Source organism: Semicossyphus pulcher, unplaced genomic scaffold, assembly GCF_022749685.1.
Source record: "Semicossyphus pulcher isolate SPU_LCO1_2020_fin unplaced genomic scaffold, fSemPul1.0.p SCAF_5, whole genome shotgun sequence".
NCBI classification, from domain to species: Eukaryota; Metazoa; Chordata; class Actinopteri; order Labriformes; family Labridae; genus Semicossyphus; species Semicossyphus pulcher.
In genome coordinates, this window is record NW_027211726.1 from 1,015,001 (window position 1) to 1,037,500 (window position 22,500).

The 22,500-nt window shown below is 47.3% G+C and overlaps 1 protein-coding gene across 1 annotated transcript in view; it reads left to right on the forward strand.

Moving 5' to 3' along the window:
• LOC138609287 (semaphorin-6D-like) overlaps positions 1 to 22,500 on the forward strand; it is a 155,313-nt gene that overhangs the window by 69,063 nt on the left and 63,750 nt on the right. The window contains exon 3 of the mRNA XM_069681923.1: positions 22,204 to 22,340. The gene's annotated coding sequence lies outside the window, so the exon portion shown is untranslated. The remainder of the gene's footprint in view (positions 1 to 22,203; positions 22,341 to 22,500) is intronic.

Genomic DNA, 22,500 nt, shown 5'->3' on the forward strand with positions numbered 1-22,500 from the left:
ACAAAACACACTTTGCATTTCTGATTGCAGCTTAATGAATGTAAGAGTGGAACAATTAGGTGGAAGCAGGAAGTGATTTGGTGTTTGACAAATGTTTGAATGTCAGGAAGCGAATGAAAAACAACCAAAATATTCACATCATTAGATTATTCAGACGATGTAGAGAAGCTGCAGGTCATACTTCCTCCTCCTGAGGCCTCAGCTACCTAGTTAGCACAGTTAGCTCAGTTAGCTAAGGGGCCTGATTACCTTCCAGTGGTGGGCGGAGTTTAAATCAGAAAGTGGCAGACTGACTTCCTTCCTCCTTTTACTGGTTTCCTTCCCTCACATCCATCATCAGCTCTGACCCCTTTCAGCCAATGGATCGTTAGCATCGGGCTTTCTTGGTCAAATCACTATTATTTATTTTTTCCCATCATGCCCTGGGAGAAGGGTCTCTTTTTTTCAGGTTGAACCAAGGTAACACAAAAACAAGAAGCTCTGCAGAACATTCTCCACTTTGGAAACATTTTTCTTGTAGTTAAATTGAGGCAAGTGATGACACACACTCTATGTCCCTGTCCTACACACACACACACACACACACACACACACACACCTAAACAGAGCCAGTGCTGGCAGCTGTATCTGAGTGTTTCAGTGTTGTATCTGTCAGAGAGACATTCAGCTCTGACAGCCTGCAGAAACACCAGCTGCATACATTCAAACCTGTGTGTGTGTGTGTGTGTGTGTGTGTGTGTGTGTGTGTGTGTGTGTGTGTGTGTGTGTGTAAAACCTTCCAAACTCAAAACGCTTCCAAACGCTGAGCTGTCAATCAAAGCGGCTGATGTGTTGTCTGAGTAAATGTGCTCTGACAGTCTGAGGAGGAGAATCAGACTCTGTTCTCGCTGAAGGAGGATCACCTTTGTTCTCATGTCAGATCTTTAACACACACTGTCACACTGATATCTATAAGTGATGACATCACGTCTGTGTGTTCAGACATCATCAGCACAGGTAGCCGTCAGCAACTACAGGTAGTTAGAACTGCTTCCTAAGGACAGATATGTTTAAACCACAGACCCTATAAAAAGATGGCCGACATGACAGCTCCCTAAAAGTGAGTCCAAACCCTCTCTGTCGCCCCCTGCTGACTGGCTGCAGTATAGCTCATAAAGCCCGCCTCCTCCATGTTAACAGATGGGACATGAGTCAAACTATAAAATCAAAATACACGTCAAATACATTTTTCTCAAACATGGTTTCTATCATTATAGTTAGTTCTTATCCTGCTGATTTATGTCCAAGTGTTCATTTTTATCACAAGTTTACTTTTAATTAGTTATTTGATGCTATAAAAAGGGGGCGTGGACTCATGATTGACAGCTCTGTGGACAAATGGGGCTCCTGCAGCGTTCTGTTCCCGAGTAGCAGAGTAGAGGAGGAACGGCGAGAGGAGATGTAACTAACACTAACACTATGGCAGCGCCCGCTCCAGGGGGGTTTAGGCTTCACTTTGTACGAGAGGAGGAGGAGGCGTGTCGGCCATCTTTATATACACTCCCTGGTTTATACATACAGGCATTAAAGGATATTCTGTATGTGAATAACAGATGGAAATAAGGCGAGATAAATTTAGAAAGAATTATTTTCTTAAATAATCATATTTAATCAAATAAAAACAATGAAGAGCAAGAGGATGAAAACGGCTCCCATGGTGCATCTTATAAACACAGTCAGCTTGTCTGACAGCCTGCAGCAGAATGACAGAGTGATACAGTGTAAAGTGTCTGAGGGAGGGGTGACTCAGCCCCGGCTCTTAAACCTTGTGAATGATTGAATAGCAGCATTTTGTTGTAAACAGCTGTAAACAGGAAATGGATTACATTAGATAGTTCACCTGTTCACCTGTGTATTAAAACGTTAATCGGCGTCGCATACAAACCCAAAGTTTGTGGCGTGTGGTCTGAGGTGAGGGGCCAATAAGAACCTTCTCCTTTCTCTGATGTGACTGAAGGAGGCCATGTTTGAAGCAGTCTCTAATGCGCTGTGAACAGTTTTGTTAGCGAGTTACATCGGCCTGTTTGGGGGGGTTTGGGGGGGTATACCTGAGTATCGTCTGCGTAGAAGTGAATAAAGCTTCAGAGGAACTCTTTGTTATCGTGCATTATATTTATGAGTTTACTTCCTGTCCTGTTGAATGTTTTCACGCCTCATCCTGAGCAGTAAACGTCACTCTGCATTTGTGAGGTTTCTTTTGATTCCCCTCAAACATCATGAAGCGGCTCTTAGCCGTGTTAGCGAGCGCCGTCTCTCTCCCTGTGTTCCTCTTTTGTCTGTTCTGTATGAAGCACGTTGATGAAGCTGCAGTTTTTTCATTGACTCAGAAATCCACTTTGCATTCTCTCTGAACACTTTGAATCTCTCTGTGACTGTGTGTTCTGAGTAGTTTGGGATGTTTCTATTTTGCTGCCGTTTTAAATGAGTGAATTTTTCCATTTGTTCAGTCAAACGTTTGAGCTAACTCTCTCTCTCTCTCTCTCTCTCTCTCTCTCTTTCATGTGTGTCCTCTCCTTGACCGTCCCTCCTCACCAGGTATGTTGAACAAAAACCTTTTCATTCCTTTTCTTTGCTTTGTGTCGCTCAAAGCTTTGAAATCTACTGAAGATGTCTCTTGACCCGAGAGTCTACAGGAACCCTCCTACTGTTCGTACATGTTTCATGTTGTGCTGCAAGTAGGACACCTGTTTGTCATCACAGATATTTTGGGGATACTTTCTGATCTTTAGCTTCGTGTTTGTTTAGCACCAAGATATTCCCTGTTTGCACTTTGATTTGATTGAACACAAGCAGAGCATCTGAGTGCAAGCAGGGTCAGTTTGAGTGCAAGGGCAGGGTCAACATCTGAGCGTGAAATCAGCAGTTGGACACGGCTGATGAGATGTCAAACCCTCCCAGCCGGAGCCTGCAGGTGGAGGCGGGGCTTAAAGACGGAGCAGAGGGAGAGAGCGGGAGTCCTTAAACAGACGCCACATTGGGAGGACGTGTTTGTCATCGTGGAGAACGACGCAGTGCAGCTCAAGTTGCCTGCTTGAACCAGCTCGCAGGCGACGTTCCGTTTAGTGTTTTGTAGCTAACTGTTGGTGTGCTACAGTGTGTGCTGCTCTAAAGGTGGATGGAGGGTTGTGTTGTGTGTCTGGAGGTCAGATTCGCTCTGGTTTGTTGAACAGTGAGGAAACATCTCCATCGTGTTTCCTTCCATAATGCTGTCTGTGTTTTTCTCCACCCTGATAGTTTTTTAGAAAACAATGACATTTTAGGACCATACTGTGTGTGTGTGTGTGTGTGTGTGTGTGTGTGTGTGTGTGTGTGTGTGTGTGTGTGTGTGTGTGTCTGTGTGTCTGTGTGTCTGTGTGTGTGTGTGTGTGTGTGTGTGTGTCTGTGTGTGTCTGTGTGTGTGTCTGTGTGTGTGTGTGTGTGTGTGTCTGTGTGTGTGTCTGTGTGTGTGTGTGTGTGTCTGTGTCTGTGTGTGTGTGTGTGTGTGTGTGTGTCTGTGTGTGTGTGTGTGTGTCTGTGTGTGTGTCTGTGTGTGTGTGTGTGTGTGTGTGTGTGTGTGTGTGTGTGTCTGTGTGTGTGTGTGTGTGTGTGTGTGTCTGTGTGTGTGTGTGTGTGTGTCTGTGTGTGTGTGTGTGTGTGTGTGTGTGTCTGTGTGTGTGTCTGTGTGTGTGTCTGTGTGTGTGTGTGTGTGTGTGTGTGTGTGTCTGTGTGTGTGTCTGTGTGTGTGTGTGTGTGTGTGTGTGTGTGTGTGTGTCTGTGTGTGTGTGTGTGTGTGTGTGTGTGTGTGTGTGTCTGTGTGTGTGTCTGTGTGTGTGTCTGTGTGTGTGTGTGTGTGTGTGTGTGTGTGTGTGTCTGTGTGTGTGTGTGTGTGTGTCTGTGTGTCTGTGTGTCTGTGTGTCTGTGTGTGTGTGTGTGTGTCTGTGTGTCTGTGTGTCTGTGTGTCTGTGTGTGTGTGTGTGTGTGTGTGTCTGTGTGTCTGTGTGTGTGTGTGTGTGTGTGTGTGTCTGTGTGTGTGTGTGTGTGTGTGTGTGTGTGTGTGTGTCTGTGTGTGTGTCTGTGTGTGTGTGTGTGTGTGTGTGTGTGTGTGTGTCTGTGTGTGTGTCTGTGTGTGTGTGTGTGTCTGTGTGTCTGTGTGTCTGTGTGTGTGTGTGTGTGTGTGTGTGTCTGTGTGTCTGTGTGTCTGTGTGTGTGTGTGTGTGTGTGTGCAGCTGCAGTGTGACCTGATTAAAACACCTCAGAGCTTCAGTGGATAATCACCTTCCCAGTCTTTGTCCTCGCTCCTTCAGAATGTAAAGTCTGACAGCGGTGAGGCTGCCAGCGCCGCTTAACTTCACTTCACTGAGTTTTAACAGCTAATCTGCCAGATGGTGAGCTGAACCGGAGCCGAGATGGAGAAATTCCCAGGTTAACTTGTCTGAACACGACCCAAAAACGGCAGCCAGCAGACAGCGCAGACAGGTGGGAGGCTTTACTGCGTCCTCGCTCAGACGCCTCTGGGACAGAAAAGACCCCAAAAAAGTCCATTTTCTGGTTAAACAGTGAGAAATGATCAACTGTTCCATCACGCTGTCTCCTCTGCTGGGTGTTCAGGGGCTTTCCAGCAGATTTAAACATCGCTGTCAGCCTCAACATCTGATTCTTTAAAATGAACCATTGATCCTGACTAGAACTTTCTCTGTGCAGCAGCGGCTTCGCTTGAGACCTCCCGTCCAGAGAGACGGTGTGATGTCGACCTGCTGACGTGGAATGAAGGATTCATAAAGGAGCCCTTCAGTCTCATCGACCTGCCGGGTGTCACTCTGTGTTTACGTCCTGCAGTGTGCTGAAGACGTGTCCAGATTTCTCTCCCTTTGTTTCTTTGTCAACAGATCACATGTCAGGTTAAACGTCCTGCTTTGTGGCGACGCACCACGGGAACGTTGGCTCTGTTTGCTGCATGTGTATGAGCAGGTTGCATCATGGAGGTCAAAGACTTTCTGTTTTCTAACGTCGGTCGAGTGGTCAAGGAATCACTTCACAGCAGGGGGAGATCCTCGTCAGCGAGCGGGGAGCTGTGTCGTACAAAGCTTGTGAATGTGATGTTTCTGAGATGATGGACGTGTTGCTGTTTCAGTTTGAGCCGCGCGTGCAGGAGGGATGTTATTAATGACGTCTCAAAGCGATCGGTCGTTAACAAACGACATCAGCGCCTCTTAAACAGATTTAGGTTCATTTTAAAGGAAAAGCAGAGCAATCAATGAGGTTAGAGTTGGGACGCACCAGAGGACGTCTCTGTGTGTGTGTGTGTGTGTGTGTGTGTTTCTCTGCAGAGCGCGTGTGTGTTGACCCTCCTCGCGACAGGTACGGGAGGCGCATGGTCTGCTTACTGAGGTCAGAGGGTGTGACAGAGTGTGATCAATCTGCGTTAATTTATTTGACGTGTTATTTTTCTGTAATTGATCCAAATGAACGCGTTGTTTTGACAGCCCTAATTGTGACACGATGATTAACAGTTGAATTTTTGGGGCTGATCAGTTGTGGAGTAGGATCTGTGTGTTGGCTGGCGTCACAATAACCGATGCCGCATTCCAGGAAGGATCAGAAGCAATGAAGCGAAAGCGACGACGGTATCAGAACAACTCCAATCGGTTGGTTGTTGCCCAGTGGGAGGGGCCAGAAAGCCGAGCACGGCGAGCTAACAGTGAAACAGCTTCCTGTGTTAGCCCCGCCCCCTGACAGGCTCAGCGTTCATGTGTCAGAGTGAAACAAGGACAAGTTTCTGTGTTTGAAACTTTCTGCTGCAGGTTCAAAATGTGCCTCCTTTTGAGACGTGTGTGTAGGTGTGTGTGTAGGTGTGTGTGTAGGTGTATGTAGGTGTGTGTGTAGGTGTGTGTAGGTGTGTGTGCAGGTGTGTGTAGGTGTGTGTGTAGGTGTGTGTGTAGGTGTGTGTAGGTGTGTGTAGGTGTGTGTAGGTGTGTGTAGGTGTGTGTAGGCGAGGTGTTGACTGAAGGATTCTCCTGATCTCTGGGGGGCTTTAGACGAAAGCTTTAATCCCAGAGAGGGGGGACTGAGAGCGGATTAACCAACGGGAGAGAGCCCCTGTGTGTGTGTGTGTGTGTGTGTGTGCGTGCGTGTGTGTGTGTGTGTGTGTGTGTGTGTGTGCGTGTGTGTGTGTGTGTGTGTGTGTGTGTGCGCGCGTCCGTGTGTGTCCTGCTGTGTCTTCAGATCTCTGTAAATCTGATTACCTGCAGGTTTAGACTGAGAGCCGCCGTCTCATCTCTGTCTCATCCTTTCATCCTTCCCTCCTTCCTTCCTCTCCTCCCTTGAGTCCTTCCTCCCCTTCTTTGTGAGTACCTTTTCTCCTTCTTCATCCCTTTCTTTCTTCGATGTCTTCCCTCCAAACTCTTCCCCTATCTCTAAGTTGCCACGGCAGCCACAGTTTCCCAGCATGCTCAGAGGGGGGATCAGACCGTTCAGTAGACGAGCGTCTGCTCACATCGTGTTTTTATTGAGCTGTAGATGGAGTGTGATGGAGAGGCGGAGTGGAGGAGGTGGAGGGTGACTGACAGCGGCCTTCAGAGTCTTGATTTAGGGCATCAGAAAGAAACATGGAGGTCAGAGTTCAGCTGCTGCATGTTTATGCTGTTTGGTTTCAGGTGAGGTGAAGGTGAGCAGGGTCAGGATGTTTGCAGGTCCAGACTCCACAATGTCATGGTGACAAACATCAGCTCACGTGTCGATGTCAGCGAGTGCTCGGTGCTGACAAACTCTTTCTGCGTGTTGCAGACTGTATAAATAATGGACGTTGTCTCAGTGACGTCACCCATTGGTTTCTGAAGCAGCGTCTTGAAGCCTGAATTGCGCCGCCGCTGAGGGTCGCCATATTGGAAATGCCAGAGACGGCTAATCTAGAGACGAGCAAAGAGGCGGAGCGCGACCGAGCTACAGCCTACGGCTGAGCTCTATGGGCGGGCCGCATGAATCAGCCAGCTACGGCTATGAAGCTAGGCTATATGCTCCTCAGCGTAGCTGACGGTTATTAGCCATAGACTGTATAAATCACGAATGAGCTGGTTTGACTTTGCCAGGAGGAGATTCTGTCGGTGACTGACGGCAGGTGTTTAGTTATCAGACTAAAGAAGTAGCGGACAAACTTTGAATGAAAAAATCCCCAAAAGTCTCCAACAACACAAACAGGTGAAGTTAAGCTCAGTGTCTGTGTGTCTGTGTTGACGTCTAGCAGACAGCCAGCAGGATCCACCTGTCAATCAAGTGATCCGGCCCCTGTAATTTAAGGCTTAATATAATTAAAACGAGTGTGTTATAAAAACATTCACCCCCCGTACAGTTATCCTGAACAATAAAATGAGCTATTTATAACAAAACCGTTTTTTGTACCAGGCTGTAAACATGTTTATTTCTGCTGTAATGTTATTTCTTGTTTTCTGGAGCCTCAAGTGGCCACTCGAGGAACTGCAGTTTTTTGCACTTCCGCATCGGCTTAATTTTTCAACACCGGAGGTTGCCGCTTGGTGTTGCAGCTCCAGTTTGCTTTAAGACATTGAACATTAAATGCAGGTCTGTGATTGGACATGAACTCTAGTCTGCATCCACAGACGTCACTCCAGGACACACTACTTCCTGCTTTAGTGTTGGCGCTGGATGTAAACGTTGAGTTGTGGAAGTGACCTTAACTATTCATAGAATACCGAGCTGTTTGGTTATTTTGTTTGGAATGCACCTTAAAACTTGTGCACTCGTCTCGGGGTTAATGGGTTCATACAGCTACAAAGACGAGAGGTCAGTCAGAGGTCAGGGGAGTTATACGCCCGATAAATCTTCTCAAAACCAGCGAGAGGCTTTCTTCAAACAGCCGACAGAGACTTGGGATTACTTTGACCTGGATAAACTTGGATTCCACATCGGGTCGTGATATCTTGTGACCGAGTGGAGCCGTGCAGACCTCCACCTCTGGTCTTTGTACATGTCTCTGTGGGACAAACCAATCGAGGCAGCAGAGCAGCAGCAGCTCCTGTGTCCTGCAAAGTAAAATCAGTGTTTTTCTGAATGGAGTCTGGTGTGTGTGCAGAGAGCGATGTAACGTCTGTGTGTGGTTAAAACAATCATCTTCCTCTGTAACAAAAAGGTCTATCTCTGTAGGGATCCTTTCTGTCATGTTGTCACACACTTAGAATAACAATCTGAGCCTGTCAGTGGAAACAACAAGAACTTTTAGAGGACGACCTTTGACCCATCAAGGATTATGCTGCAGTTACAACATGTAAACTCGGGGTCGAGGTTTAAACATCACCACGTGAACGTTTAAGCTCAGACTGTTTAAAGTGACCGACTGTGTGACGCTTTTTCACTGAGCTCGATGTTTCTGCAGCAGCCTGCAGGAGAGACACAGCAACACAGTGCAACATGATATACTGTGTGTGTGTGTGTGTGTGTGTGTGTGTGTGTGTGTGTGTGTGTGTGTGTGTGTGCTGGGACACTTTGGCAGGCAGTTTATTATTCCTGCTTCGTGCCTACCTGCCTGCCCATGTGTGGCCTTTATTATGTTGGTGCCTCTGTGACTGTGTGGGCGTGCGTGTGTGTGTGCAGATGGATTTACACACACACACACACACACACACAGGCGGTGGCTCTTGTGTGTGGAGTATTTAAGAGCTGGCGATGTGTCTGACGTTATTGGAAGGACAAATTAATGGAGCTCAGATCTGATGTGTTCTCGGCTCTTCGCTCGGCTGCTCTGGACTGCACTCAATTTGTGCAGGAGGAGGAAGTGTGTGTGCATGTGTGTGTGTGTGTGTGTGTGTGGTATAAAGTCAATTTGTGCAGATGAAGGGTGCTGCCTCAGAGCCCTCCCAGCTCTGAAAGCAGACTGTGTTGGTGTGTCGAACGTGCTGAGACTCTGAGCTGTGTCAGGAACAAGGAGACGTGAATAATCCAGATTAAACCGTTTTTCTTCTCGGACTCACAGCAGCTGGAAATCTGCTCAGCTGTGTTTGTGTTGTTTGTGTCAGTGACGCACAGAACCGCCTCTGTGGGTTCCACCGTGTTGATGTGGATGCTGTCCTTCGGCTTCATGTTCTGACGTGCAGCTGATGCAGAATGAAGAGCTTACAGGTGTGCTCGGGGTGGTTGGGGGGGGGCGTTCCTCCAGGTGCGACCCGATCCCTGTGGGAGACATGGAGCTCTGTTCTGTACGCTGTGATCTCTCTGTGAGACATGACCAGTGTCAGCAACGTTAGCGACGTGTTCATGGCTGTTGTTACGAAACTCCTCAATGTTTCTCTGCCAGCGTCATGCTGAGCGTCTCTCCACATGTGGCTCTTTGTTTGATGGAACAGTTTCCTCTCTGGTAAAAGTTTAATCTCAGATGTCTTTAGTGATGTTAATGTCTTTAGTATGACTGTTGATGTTTGAATAATATGGAGGTCAAAAAGGGGCGTGGTCAAATATATGGAGATGGATGAAAAACGTCCCGTCAGGTGATCAGCGTATTTTTCCTTTGATGTGTTTGAATGTTAAATGAACCTTTAGCTGAGTTAGCGTTACATCCCAGTCCATCGTTGTTGGTGTGACCGTCGTGCTGTGACCCCCTCTCATTAGATGATGAGGTGTGAATAATGCCGGATCAATGAGCTCTGCAGTGTTTAAATAAACGGTGTTAAACGTTGTGATCGGTGACGGCCGAGCCGTCTCAGGTGTGACGCTAATGAAACGGCTGCACTCGAGTGTTCGAGCAGCGTTTACAGACGACTCTGAAAACCTAAAACCTCCCCGAACCAGCAGAAAGTCATTTCCTCCAGATAGCTGATTGAGTCTCACACACACACACACACACACACACACACACACACACACGCACACGCACACACACGCACACGCACACACGCGGTGACATTCAGTGTGTTGTCGATCTGTCTTTGTTAGGGCTGCTGTTCCCTCAGCTTGTTAGTCTGAGAGATGTCACCCAGCAGGAAATGCCACGCTGTGAAGGTGGGTGTGTGTGTGTGTGTGTGTGTGTGTGTGTGTGTGTGTGTGTGTGTGTTGACCACAGTGTGTGTGTGTGTGTGTGTGTGTGTGTGTGTGTGTTCTGCAGTGTCCCAAACACACAGCTACACAAAATAAATTAATTCATAAATAAAAAATGTGGACAAGCGAGTAGAGAGTCGGGTAACACAGGAGGAAGTGTGTGTGTGTGTGTGTGTGTGTGTGTGTGTCATTATAATTACTTGTACACACGTTGGAGCTGCTTTACAGCACACGTCAGGTTCACCTTGAGTCTTTCTCAGGGTTTAATCTCAGGTGTGTTCTTGTCGCCCATCGGTGTCTCGACTGTGTAAATAAAGCCTTGAGCACTTGGCCGCCGCCATGTTGGTTTCCTGGAGCCAGATGTGACCATATTTGGACGAGAGGGTGGAGCTAGAGAGGCGCACACAGCTGAATCCTTTGTGACTGAGCGCAGGTGTTTATTGATCAGACTAAAGAGGTGATGTAACATGGGGCTGTATGGGGACTGACTCACTGCTGGAGGCAGCCCCCGGTGGACACCAGAGGAACTGCAGGCTGCCTCTTGGTTCGAGTGAAGCTTCCTTCGTTTGGCAGGTGTCTGGTGTCTCTTGGGTTTCGGCCCGATGCAGCCGTGTTTGCCCGAGTTCAGCCTCACTTTTGCCGAGGTTTGAGCAGGTGGACTTTTATCTAAATGAGTGTGTGTTTACGTTTAGTCAGGATTCACCGTGTGTGTGCACGGTCGGTCCGAGTGTGTCAGATAAAGGAGCCAAACACCAGATAAACCCAGACAACAAACTGTCAGCAGAGAGACTCAGCTGGAAACCGCGTGTCCTTCGCTTCAGGGCCAGACGCTTCTCTTCTTTCCTTCTGTCGGCCGTTCTTCCTCCTGCTGGACATTAACCATTCCTACCGTGTCTTTACATACTTGTCCATGTGAGCGATTCAGGACCTCGGATTTGTTCTTCTGTATGAAACTGTGTGCAGCATGCCGTGTCCCTCGCTGGTCCAGCTTCTGCTCACAGGTTTCACCTCTCAGGTGTGTCCTTCCTCCTGACAGAAGCACCACAGAGACGATTCTCCGAGCTGTGAAACTTCTGACCGAGCAGCTTTTCTGCAGCTTTGCTCCGCTGTGTTTCTGAATCAGCCGGCCTGTCTGGCAGCTGCAGGATGGCCGACGCAGGAAAATTGGCCACTTCAGCGCTGAGAAAATCACCCGGACCTGCTGTCAGGCCGTTATTTAAGATGATAGGATACAACCAGGCTCGGTTAGCGCGGCGGTGAGGAGCCTCGGCTGGGCGGTGATGTGAGGAGGAATACCTGACTGCTCGCTGCTGTCAGCGAATGTTTTACTGCAGTCTGAAGAAACCACTAGTTTTACCCTCCAATCCCCGGCTCTTATTTATCCCTCTCACCGTCCTTCATCAAGTGGGACGTTCAGACGCTCGCTGCCTGTTGCTGTTTCTCTGCTGAACCCGGAGGAGTCACTACCAACGTGTCTGTGTCAGATGAACGGCTGAAGATGCAAAGTGTGCTGACAGCACGGTGAAGGTGTAAAAAAGTGTCCATCCGTCTGGTCCTGACTGAACCGTGATCAGACATTTGTGGAAACTCGGAACAGCTGAGGGTGGACACTTGGTTTGAAACCTGCGATAAGGATCGTTCATTGTTTGTCCGTATGCCTCACAGCTAGAAGGTTCCTGGTTCGAGTCCCGGTTCAGGCGTAGTGGGCCTTTCTGAGTCTGCATGTTCTCACCGTGCACGCGTGGGTTCCCTCCGGGTACTCCGGCTTCCTCCCACAGTCCAAACACATGCTCGTCAGCTTCACTGGTGACTCTGACCTGCCCTGTGATTGACAGGTGACCTCTCAGGTGTAACCCCGGCCCTCGTCCAGCCCCCTGCCTCTCTGAACAGGATAGGCAGTATGATGGATGGATGCAGATAACTCATGCATGTATCTGGTGTAATGCTTTCATACTGCTGTCTGTCCCAGGCGTGCAGCGTGTCCCTGCCCCCTGCCCCCTGCCCCCTGCCCCCCTGCCCCCTGCCCCCCTCCTCTGTCGCTCCCTCCCGCTGCAGCTCTCAGAAGTGACGATGAATCAAACAGGAAGTGTTCGAGCTCGTTGTTGTTTCTCAGGTTCTGGTTGCAGCAGCTGGACGTGTCAGAGCGTCGCTGTGATCCCCGGTGCTTTGTGTGGAAATGAAGGCGCTCTGCTGTGTGAGCTCTGACAGCTGAAACGTGTCATCACAGTGTCAACACCTGATGAGTGATGTCATCATCAGTGTGCTCTGTTTACAGTCAGAGAGGGAGGTGTGAGCTGTGCACGAGGTGTCACACCTGCTCCCTGTCGGCTGCTGTAGTCTCCACCCGTCCGTCCCTCCGTCCGTCCGTCTCGCATGGAGGTTAAAAATAACCCTCCACTTGAAGCAGAGCTCCCATTGGTCCTTTTGAACTTCCTGGAGAGAAGTAATTGGCAAGGGGGAAGAGGCGAGACAGGTCTCCATGGAAACCAGCTTCCCAGGGTTTAATAGGGACGAGACGAGGCTGTGTGTGACACACACTCACCAACAGGTGACCAGACCTGCTCAGAAACGTCTTCAGCCGAACCAGCAGCTGTGTGATGAGAAACACCGGAAACACCGGAACGTTCTCTTTAAATGACCATAAACTGAGCTCAGCACGAGGCCGGAGACAGCCCACTGCTGGTGTCATAAGACAGAGTGTGTGTGTGTGTGTGTGTGTGTGTGTGTGTGTGTGTGTGTGTGTGTGTGTGTGTGTGCATGTGTGTGTGTGTGCATGTGTGTGTGTGTGCATGTGTGTGTGTGTGTGTTTCATTACTTTTAAAGGGTCACACGTACATTAGCAAACCAACTGAGCATTTTATTTGCATCTGTCATCCATGATGGATTTATAGTTAACCTCTCGCCTGCCTGTCGCATGAAGAGAAACACACACCCACCCACCAACCCACCCACCCACCCACGCACGCACGCACGCACGCACGCACGCACGCACGCACGCACGCACACACACACCCACGCACGCACACACACACACACACACCCGCACGCACGCACGCACGCACGCACACACATACACACACACACACACACACACACACACACACACACTGTACTTGTTACTTCTGTAAATGTAATTACTGAGGTCGACCGTTTGCTTTTATCTCGACGTTCTGCTGCTGATTTAAAAGTTCTTCCGGTGTTTTTTCAGAAGGCGGTTTCTGTTGTTTCAGTGAGCCTGTTATGAACAAGCTTCCACACACTGCAGTCTGGGAAACACTGTGACTGAGGGGTGTGCATGAGACTGACATGACACCTGTCATGAACATGAACGAGTCCTTGTGAATGTTGACTGTTGTCATTAAGTGTCGTTCGGTCAGTGATGTCATCTTTAAAGCAAACGATGTCGTGATCATGAAGGTGTCATGAAGGTGTCATGAAGGTGTCATGAAGGTGTCATGTCAGTGTTCTGCACCCTTCAAACAAAGACCAACTTCATTGTTTAAGATGGAAAAAGTTTGTTTGAACTTGAATGTTTGGTCTCTGAGATGAGCTGACTGTAACCTGTTGTGTAACCTGTTGTTGCTAACGAAAGCTAACTGGACTAACTGTCAGAAACATTTTCGTTAAGTGAAATAAGAATAAAAACGAGGCTTTATAAAGAACAATAACTTAGTGAAGCACAGAACAGGTTTTTAAAACTCAAAGAAAATAATGTAGAAAATGTCTTTTTGTTTATTTCATACATTCATTCATTATTTATTAATGTAGGTTATTTATTTTATCACTAATTAATTTACATTAACTATCCCATATTACAAAAACTACTTGAAAAAAACTTCAAAAAACAACAAACAAACAAACAAACAGCTTTAAAAACAAATGAAAACAACAAACAAACAAACAAACAAACAAACAGCTTTAAAAACGAATGAAAACAACAAACAAACAAACAAACAAACAAACAGCTTTAAAAACAAATGAAAACAACAAACAAACAAACAAACAAACAAACAGCTTTAAAAATGAATGAAAACAAAAAACAACAAACAAACAAACAAACAGCTTTAAAAACGAATGAAAACAACAAACAAACAAAAAGTCAAAAGCAAATAAAAATGTAATCTGATGAAAAACATGTTTTTGTTTCTCCTCACAGTGTCGTGTTTGATCATGATGATCTTTTCCACAGAGCTCCTTCGTGGTCCTGAACCTGTCAAATAATCCCAAACAAACAACAAACACCTGACCTCCTCCTGCTGTGGTTACCTGGAGTTTAAACATGAAACGCTCGCTGCCTGTACAACGTGAATGAGCGTCACACATCGTTTCCTTTACGTGCACGAACACACGGGACGGAGATCATGAAGAGCACAATCATTCCCATAATCCCTCTGACGGCCTCACGCTCACAGGATTATGTTAAAATATGAGACACACACACTCTCTCACATACTGCCAATTGTGAGCTCTTATAAAACCCAGTCCACACACACACACACACACACACACACACACACACACACAGTGCACTCTGGGTAGATAATCTGATGTGTATGCATCAGTGTAATCCTGTCATGTCCAATCCTCCGGTTCCTCCACCAACAATATGATGTCCTGGTAGCGCCCCCTGTAGGCTCCAGCAGCTCTTCTTCTTTGGTGTTGTATTTGTAACAGAATAGATAAATCCCATTGTTATGAGTTGTCATTGAACTCATCACCATAACAACGATCAGAGCTCTTAAGGAGTTTCAGCTGCGACTAAAGCGATTGATTTGAGTATTGATGAATCTTTACGACTGATCGGCTGTGCTCGTGTTTGTGTTTCTACATCATCTCTAGAATCAGTCCAACCCGAGGTCAAAGGTTCTGTGAGTCACTACAACAACATGTTAGAACGTCTCACGTGTATCATTCAGGCTGCACAGTTATTATCCATCATCAGGATTATTTATGAGTTTGAGGAAAATGTTTTTATTCTTCTTTCACATTTAAATAAACAGGAGTTCACTTTGTGCTGCATTCAGGCTCATGGACACATTCAGCATCAAACTGAGACTTAAAATCAGGTTCTTCACCTGAGTGTGGTGCATTATGGGTAATGTCAGTGTGTCTGTGGGAGCTGGGTGGATAGGGTGTCTCTGTGCAGCGTCTCAGGACGGGGAGCAGCTCGTCCTTCCTCTCGGCCTTCACACGCTCATCATGCTGCACTTTGTAACTCTGTAGTCGTGTTGCTTTGCGGCGCAGACGCAGGGGTCATGACCTCTCTGCTGATCATTGTTTCTTCTTCAAGTCACTTAAACCTGAAACACCTCCAAACAAGCGCTGACGAGCCGCTTCAGGGGACCAGCTCTTCGTCTTCTGTTCAGACGTTTGACTTTAGTTTCTCCGACCGTCTCTGTTGTTCACTCTTCCTCTCTGTAAGGTCGGCGCTCATCACATGACACGCCAGCTCCCCCAGAAGAGAAGCCCAAAGCTCTCCATCGCCCCCTGGGGGAGATTTTCTTAGTGCAGAGGTGCACACAGTGTGGTGCTGAGCGTGACGTGGCTTCTTTAAATGTTTCCCTTAAATCTGTACAACCTTAAAAACGGTCTGTTCTGGACGTTCTTTACATTATTATTATCATTATTGTTATCATTATTATTATTATTGTTATTATCATTATTATTATTATTATTATTATTATTCTCGACATTATTTAAATAAAGTGGATCAGAACTAAGATCACAGTTTGCAGCCTTTACGCGGTCACATTTCAGAGGTCTGATTGATGTGTGTCTGACAGTCGTGTCTGACTGAACGTGCTCCTGCTCCCTGATGTTTGCTTGTTGTAGTGTTCTGTGTGTTGCATCATTATGAGCAGTGTTATGACTCTCCTGGTTAATGAAGCTGTTTATTATTACTGTAAAGACGTCTTCGTGATGACCTCCTGACCTGTCGTGCTGAGGCCCGTCTCTCCTCAGCGACTGATCAGAGTCTGTGAGCCGCCGTCGCTCTGCAGAGACTGAAGCATGAGCGACAGATGGAGGCGACGCTCTGACGCTGCTGAAGTTCAGTCCTGCTGGAATCTGATCAAATCAGAGGGTTTAACGGAGATTTGAAACCCGCTGCAGGCCGAGCTGTTTGCAGTTAGTCACTGTTATGATTTAGCAGAGCGAGCGAGCGACGGTGAAATAAAACAGTGTGCACAGCTGAGAGCCCACAGGGAGAGCTCGCCCTGTTCGGCTTCTAACAAACACAAACAAGCTGCAATACATAAAACATGTCGGGGACAAAGAGCCACAGGGTCGGCCTGATGAGTTTGTCTTTAGTGAAGTGTCCAAACACCACGACAACGACGACGACGGCGACGACGACGACGACGACGACGACGACGACGACGACGACGACGACGACGACGACGACGACGACGACGACGACGACGACGACGACGAGAGGCGAAAACTTCTGGACAGGTCTGACTCAGACGACATGACGGATGTTTCTCCTCCTCCATCTGATACATCATCAACTTCTACTGAGTGAAAAAATACCCATAATTCCCCCTTCTGTACATTCATTTGCACCTCTCACCCTAAAGCAAATCCCAGCATGCATCACTCTGCCTCTAAGCCCCGCCTCCTGACCATCAAGAGTTGGAGGACAAAAGTTCAAACAGATTCCAGCTCTCTACCTCCTCCACCAATCAGAACGCAGTGATCTATGTTAGCCAATCACATGCCTGGCTGCCCCCCCTCCTCCCACCGACCCCCAGCCCTGATGGCGTTAAGCTGCTGTGTCGGGCATCAGTTGACCTCTCTGACCTTGAACCGTCGCCCCGACGCTGCAGGGAGGAGGTGTGGCCTAGTTTGAGTCTGGTCTGCTCTGAAGCTTGTTATCAACAAACAGCTCTGACCTTTGACCTCCAGGCTCCAGGGGAAGCACCAATTAGGTGCATGTTGTGTGTTGTTGGCAACACTTTTCCCCGCCTGTGGCCTCCTTAACCTCGGACACTCTCCTTCTCCTCCAAACCCTCCAACTCACGGCGTCGCACGGCGGCCATGTTTCTCTGACATCACGCTCAGGGTGTGAGGTTTCAGGATTCCGGAGGAGCTCTCGTCCTCTTTGACGCCACCGCGTGTTCACTTAGTCTCAGGAACATTCACACACATCAGCGAGGTGCTGTCCAGCTCTGATGTCTGCAGCAAACATCAGAGGAAGACATTAAAACCTTTCCAGTGATCGTTCAGAGAAGGACCGACTGTCTGCGACCGTCTGTGACCGTCTGTGACTTTTGTTTCTGTGGTCGAAGCTGCTGAAACTCTCTCATGACTCTCTGGTCCTGCCTTTGATTCTGTGGATTGGGACTTTTAATTGACTGATATCTTTAATTCAAACATTTTAATAAGATCTTTATTAACTGGACAAAAATAACAATATGTAAAGTTGTACAACAAATTCTCCTGCAAAAAACAAAAAGCACAAAATACAAGTTTGAAGAAGAGCAGTTTGAAGTCGACACTTTTGTGGTAATGAGCGAGGACAGAGCGCAGCGAGGGGCCGAGGGTGGAGTCAAAAAGATGATTCACAAAAATGTCAAATGGAATCCATAAAATCAGGAACTTCCTGACGTCTTCACGCCATTATAAAGTTAATTTTCAAACATGGAGGATGTTTGTTCCTGAGTCCTCGACTCTCCTGGGATTCTAGATGTTCGTCAGCCTGACAGGACCACGCCGCTGCCGCCGCGACGCTGCCGCTGCGCCGCTGACACATCGAGAGGCTCATTGAAGCTTTTTTTACTCTCAAACACGAGAAAAGGTCAAAGAGAGGGAGGAGCTGAAGATACTCACAGAGCAGACTCACACACTGTTAGTTTATCACAAGAGAGAAGATGATGATGTTACCAAAAGATGCACCTCAATTAAATGTTACATATACTTTTCACTAACTTTGTAGCTACAGATATTTATACTTTACAAAGAGACAGAAATGAGAAGAGCAACAAGGTTTTAAAGCACCGATAAAAGAAGACAGAACGACGGAGAACGAGGAGACAAAGAGGAGACAAGGAGGAGACGAAGAGGAGACAAAGAGGAGACAAAGAGGAGACAAGGAGGAGACAAAGAGGAGACGAAGAGGAGACAACGAGGAGACGCAGAGGAGACAACAAGGAGACAGATGAAGGAGGTGAACTCAGGAGGTGAATTACTGTGTGTTTATCAGCAGAAAGGTCTAATGACACAGAGAGTGATGGAGGGATGGAGGCAAGAAGAGGAGGACGAGGAGTTTAAAGTAATGAACAGATTGAATCAATGAAATCGAGTCTTCTGTCTGGAAGACGTTAAAGCGAACAGGAAGGGAGCGATGTGTTGAAGGAAGGAAAGATCGAAGAGGAAAGGACAAAGAGTTCACTGCTTCCCTCCTGATCTTCGGTGCACCTGAAGGAACCAGAAGCTTTAAAGACAACTGTTTCCTGTCGCGTTGTTCACGCACGATAATAAATGCAATCATTTGTTTCTACACGTGATAGCTCGAGTGTCGTCTTCAGTTTAGGACACCATTTGATGTTTGCATGAGAAGTTTTTAGCATTGATTGGAGGGATGTAAAACGAGACAGTAAGAGGCTCAAAGTTCCTCCTGCAGAGAGAGAGAGAGAGCGATGAGGAGAGGGAGAGCGAGAGGAAAAGATGAGCGTGTGGTTTATTAGACTGATGAAGAGTCTGCGCTCGACTTTTCATTAACGTCTGAAAACCGGAATCGACAGGAAGAAGAGAGAGAGAGAGAAACGAGCGTCAGCAGGAGGATGAAAAAGACGGAGAGGCTTTCAATGAAGAAAGGATGAAATAACAGAGGAGGGCGGGAGGAGGAGGAGAAGCGTTCATGACCTAACGAGGATGGAGCTCGTTAACAGGCCTGGGCGTTGTCATAGGGACCAGGACAGGAGAGGGATGGAGAGCAGGTTACATCACAGACATGACGACCTCTGTCCTCATGCAGTCCACCTGACGTGGTTTGATTGATGGTTTATTGATCCACTCGGAGGTGGAGCACAGTGATGCTCTTCTGTGGATCCACGTACCGTTCCTTTAAGAGACTCTGAGAATTAATCAATACTATTGTTGATAAGGTGGACAGGAGCGAGGGATGAGCCTGTGCTAGCTTCATTAGCAAGGTGCATCCTTTATTCACAGTAACTGTTATGTTAGCAGGGATGCTAATTTTGGCTAACAGGTAGCCCCGCCCTAAACCCTCCCCTCTCTCTGGCCTGTGTGACTCTCAGTGGGAGCATCAGTGACTAAATGAACATCATGCTGTGCTGAAGAAGAAACTAGAGACTGAGACCATAAAGTCATCAGGAACATGTTTACTGAGGGAGTAAAGGAGGAGAGGAGGAGGCTCCAGGTTCTCCTCCTCATGCGGACGTGCATGCTGACAGCAGGAGGTGGACGACCTGCGTGTGTGATCTTTACAGGATTATTAAGCTCATTTTATCTGCTGTAAAGTTGCTCTGAGTCCCCTTTGAGCACGGCTGCAGCTCCATGTCTCTCTTTAAGTTTAGTGTTCGGTCATTGTTACGTGTCGCTCGTGTTGATGCTGAGGACGCTCTGGCAGCACAAACTCTGTGTTCCTGCCAGGAAAGCTTCAGGCTGTTTGGATTCAGAGATTACGTAAAGTCACAACGAGACGGAGACAGAGACTGAAGGAGATGGATGGTTAGACAGATAGCAGCAGGAGGAGGAGAGGAGACAGGGAGAGGAAGAAGTGAAGGAGATGTCAGAGTGGTGATAAAATCTATAAGAGCAGAGGAGGAGAGGGCGAGAGAGAGAGAGAGAGAGAGAGGGCGAGAGAGAGACAGAGAGGATTAACCTCTGGAAACGATCAGACGAGGGATTAGCGCAGACAGGATCAGCTCTGGTTCTGAAAGGTTTAATATGGTGAATGACGTGTAATGAAACCGAAACAGAAACAAAGCAAATCTGTCCGACGTGAAGCATAAAACCATCACAACGTTACCATGGAGACCGTCGACTGCGGGGCCAATCAGAGGGTCCGACTCATGCTGGGAGGTAGTTTCTCCTTCAGTGTGGAGAGTATAAATGTTGCTCGGGCCGTCGGAGAGTTTAAGACAAAGAAACATGTTCTTTGAGTCAGTGAGAGTGACCTCCAGTTTTTATGAATCTGAACCATTTTAAATAAAAATAAAATGTACAAACTGATTTCTAGGTTTTTGTCAGGTGATTAAAAAGACGTTCACGTCTGATCGCTTTGCTTCCCTTCAGTCCTCCAGCACACCTGCACCTCTGCACAGCTGCTGGCCCCGCCCCCTCTGTCTGTCTGTCTGCTGTGTTGACTCAGTTCATCAGCGGATGTTAATAATGACGTCTCAAAACGATCGATCGTTACCGAACGACATCGACACCCTTTAAAGCTTTAAAACAGCGACAGCTGCAGGTTCACTTTAAAGGAGATCCATCAGTGAGTTACCGTAAGGACTTCCAGGGGACGTGTGTGTGTGTGTGTGTGTGTGTGTGTGTGTGGATCTGAGACCTCGTTACAGTCATACTCTGAAGGATACTGAAGATCGTTAAGAAGTTGATGTGCAACAGTGCGGATGTGAAGATGACGTGTGTCTGAATCTGCAGCCTGTTTCTTCTGATGGAAATAGTTCTGGGTCGAGGCAGCGCGATTGTCCTTATCAGCCACTGTAGGAAACGGTTTGAACGTCTGTAGTTGAACTGCTGAACTTTAACCCCACACTTAAGCCCGGGCTCAGCGCCTGGTGGACAACAAAGAAAAAGAAGGTGTGATCTGATTGGCTCCCTGTCAGGGTTACTCACCATCACATCCGTATGAGACTGAAAACATGTCAGTTACAGTCAGTGTCATGTGTCATGTGTGTCTCTCTGCCGCTCTGCATTCTCCCATGATCCTCCTCTGTTTGACCTCGTTAAGGGAGGTCGCCTGTAATTGGACGCCGCTCGTCTCAATGGCTCCCATTAGCGCTAGCGACGGTTAACTCATGCAAAACTGCCAGCGCCTGGCTAACAGGCAGAGCAGCTCGTGTTTGTGGAGAGACGGAGCTCTTCTGCACGCTCTCAGACGATCCACAGGAAACATGTGGCTGTTTAATTTCCCTCCCTCTGCATGTTATTCTCATGTTGATCCTCCGTCTTGGCTCGCTGCTTTTTCTATGAATGAAATCAGAGGGACGATCGGCTGCAGGCCAGAAGAACAGCTGATTAGATTTCAGTCTGGATGTGTGCCATCAGCGAGCTCTGAAACCTTCAGAGACTCTGGATCCAAACCTGCGGCTGGAGAAATCCAATTATCCCGTTCAGCAACAAGGAGCTCGTCTTTGTTCTACACGCCGAGCTCCTTTAATCTCATCGCTGCGTCCGGATGGAATTAGAAGGAAATTCCCCTGAAATTAAACCGAGAGAAACGTGCAAACATCACACCTCATGTTTCTTTAAAGATCCGTGGAAATCTTCCAAAAGCTCATTTTATAAATTCAGTCTGATTCTCCGTTTTCCACCAGAGTCAACATCTGATTCAGCTGATTTAAACAAACAACAACCAGCATTGCTTTGTCTGTTTGAAGGGAGCACATGTACACATGAGAGTAAAGAATACTCCTCAGCTCACGGATCCAAACAAGAACTTAACGATATTTAAGAAGCTCAGCTTGTGTCTCAGCTGGATCCCATCAGACGCTGACCCTGTCCCCTTACGGTACATTATATTTCACCTCATAGTTCATCTCTACGTCTGTGGTGCCGTCTAATGTTAGCAAAAGCTTAATACTACAACCAGTGTAAACAAGATGGCGGCCATCTGCCGAGCTATGCTATGCTAACGGACAAAACTTCTGTTTGAAAATGTTTTCATGTTTGAAAACCTTCAGCAGGAGTAAGAAGCGACGGTGCCGCTCATCAGGAGGTCGGTGTTTGAGGATTAAACTCAGACGGTTCAGAGTTCATCAGTCTGAAAAAGATGGATCGTTATTTCCTCAGAAAACTCTGAAACATTCAGAATCACATCCTTTTAAGTCTGTTAGAAAAACAAACTTTCTTCTTTGGTTCTTGAACGCATCACATGCTCTAAATCTAATTATGAATCTTTTCGTCATATTAAACAATTCTTCTGTTTTTTTGTTGTTCCAGGACGTCTGAGGGGGTCCACCCCCGCCTCCTGACTTCCTGTTTACTTCCTGGATCAGAGTGAGCACTTCCTGTAGCTTGGGGACGGTCATCTGACCTGCCGGAGGCTCCACCTGTCCGTCACAGCAGATTTTCACGTCGTAAGTTTCTTCAAATGTCTTTAAGTTCTCAATTGTTTTACTGCTTTAGAACAAGAAGGAATGAAAAGAGGGATTAAAGAGGGAAAGACGTACAGAATGAGAGAGAATGTTTTAGACTTAGACTTAGACTTAGACTCAACTTTATTGATCCCTTTGGGAT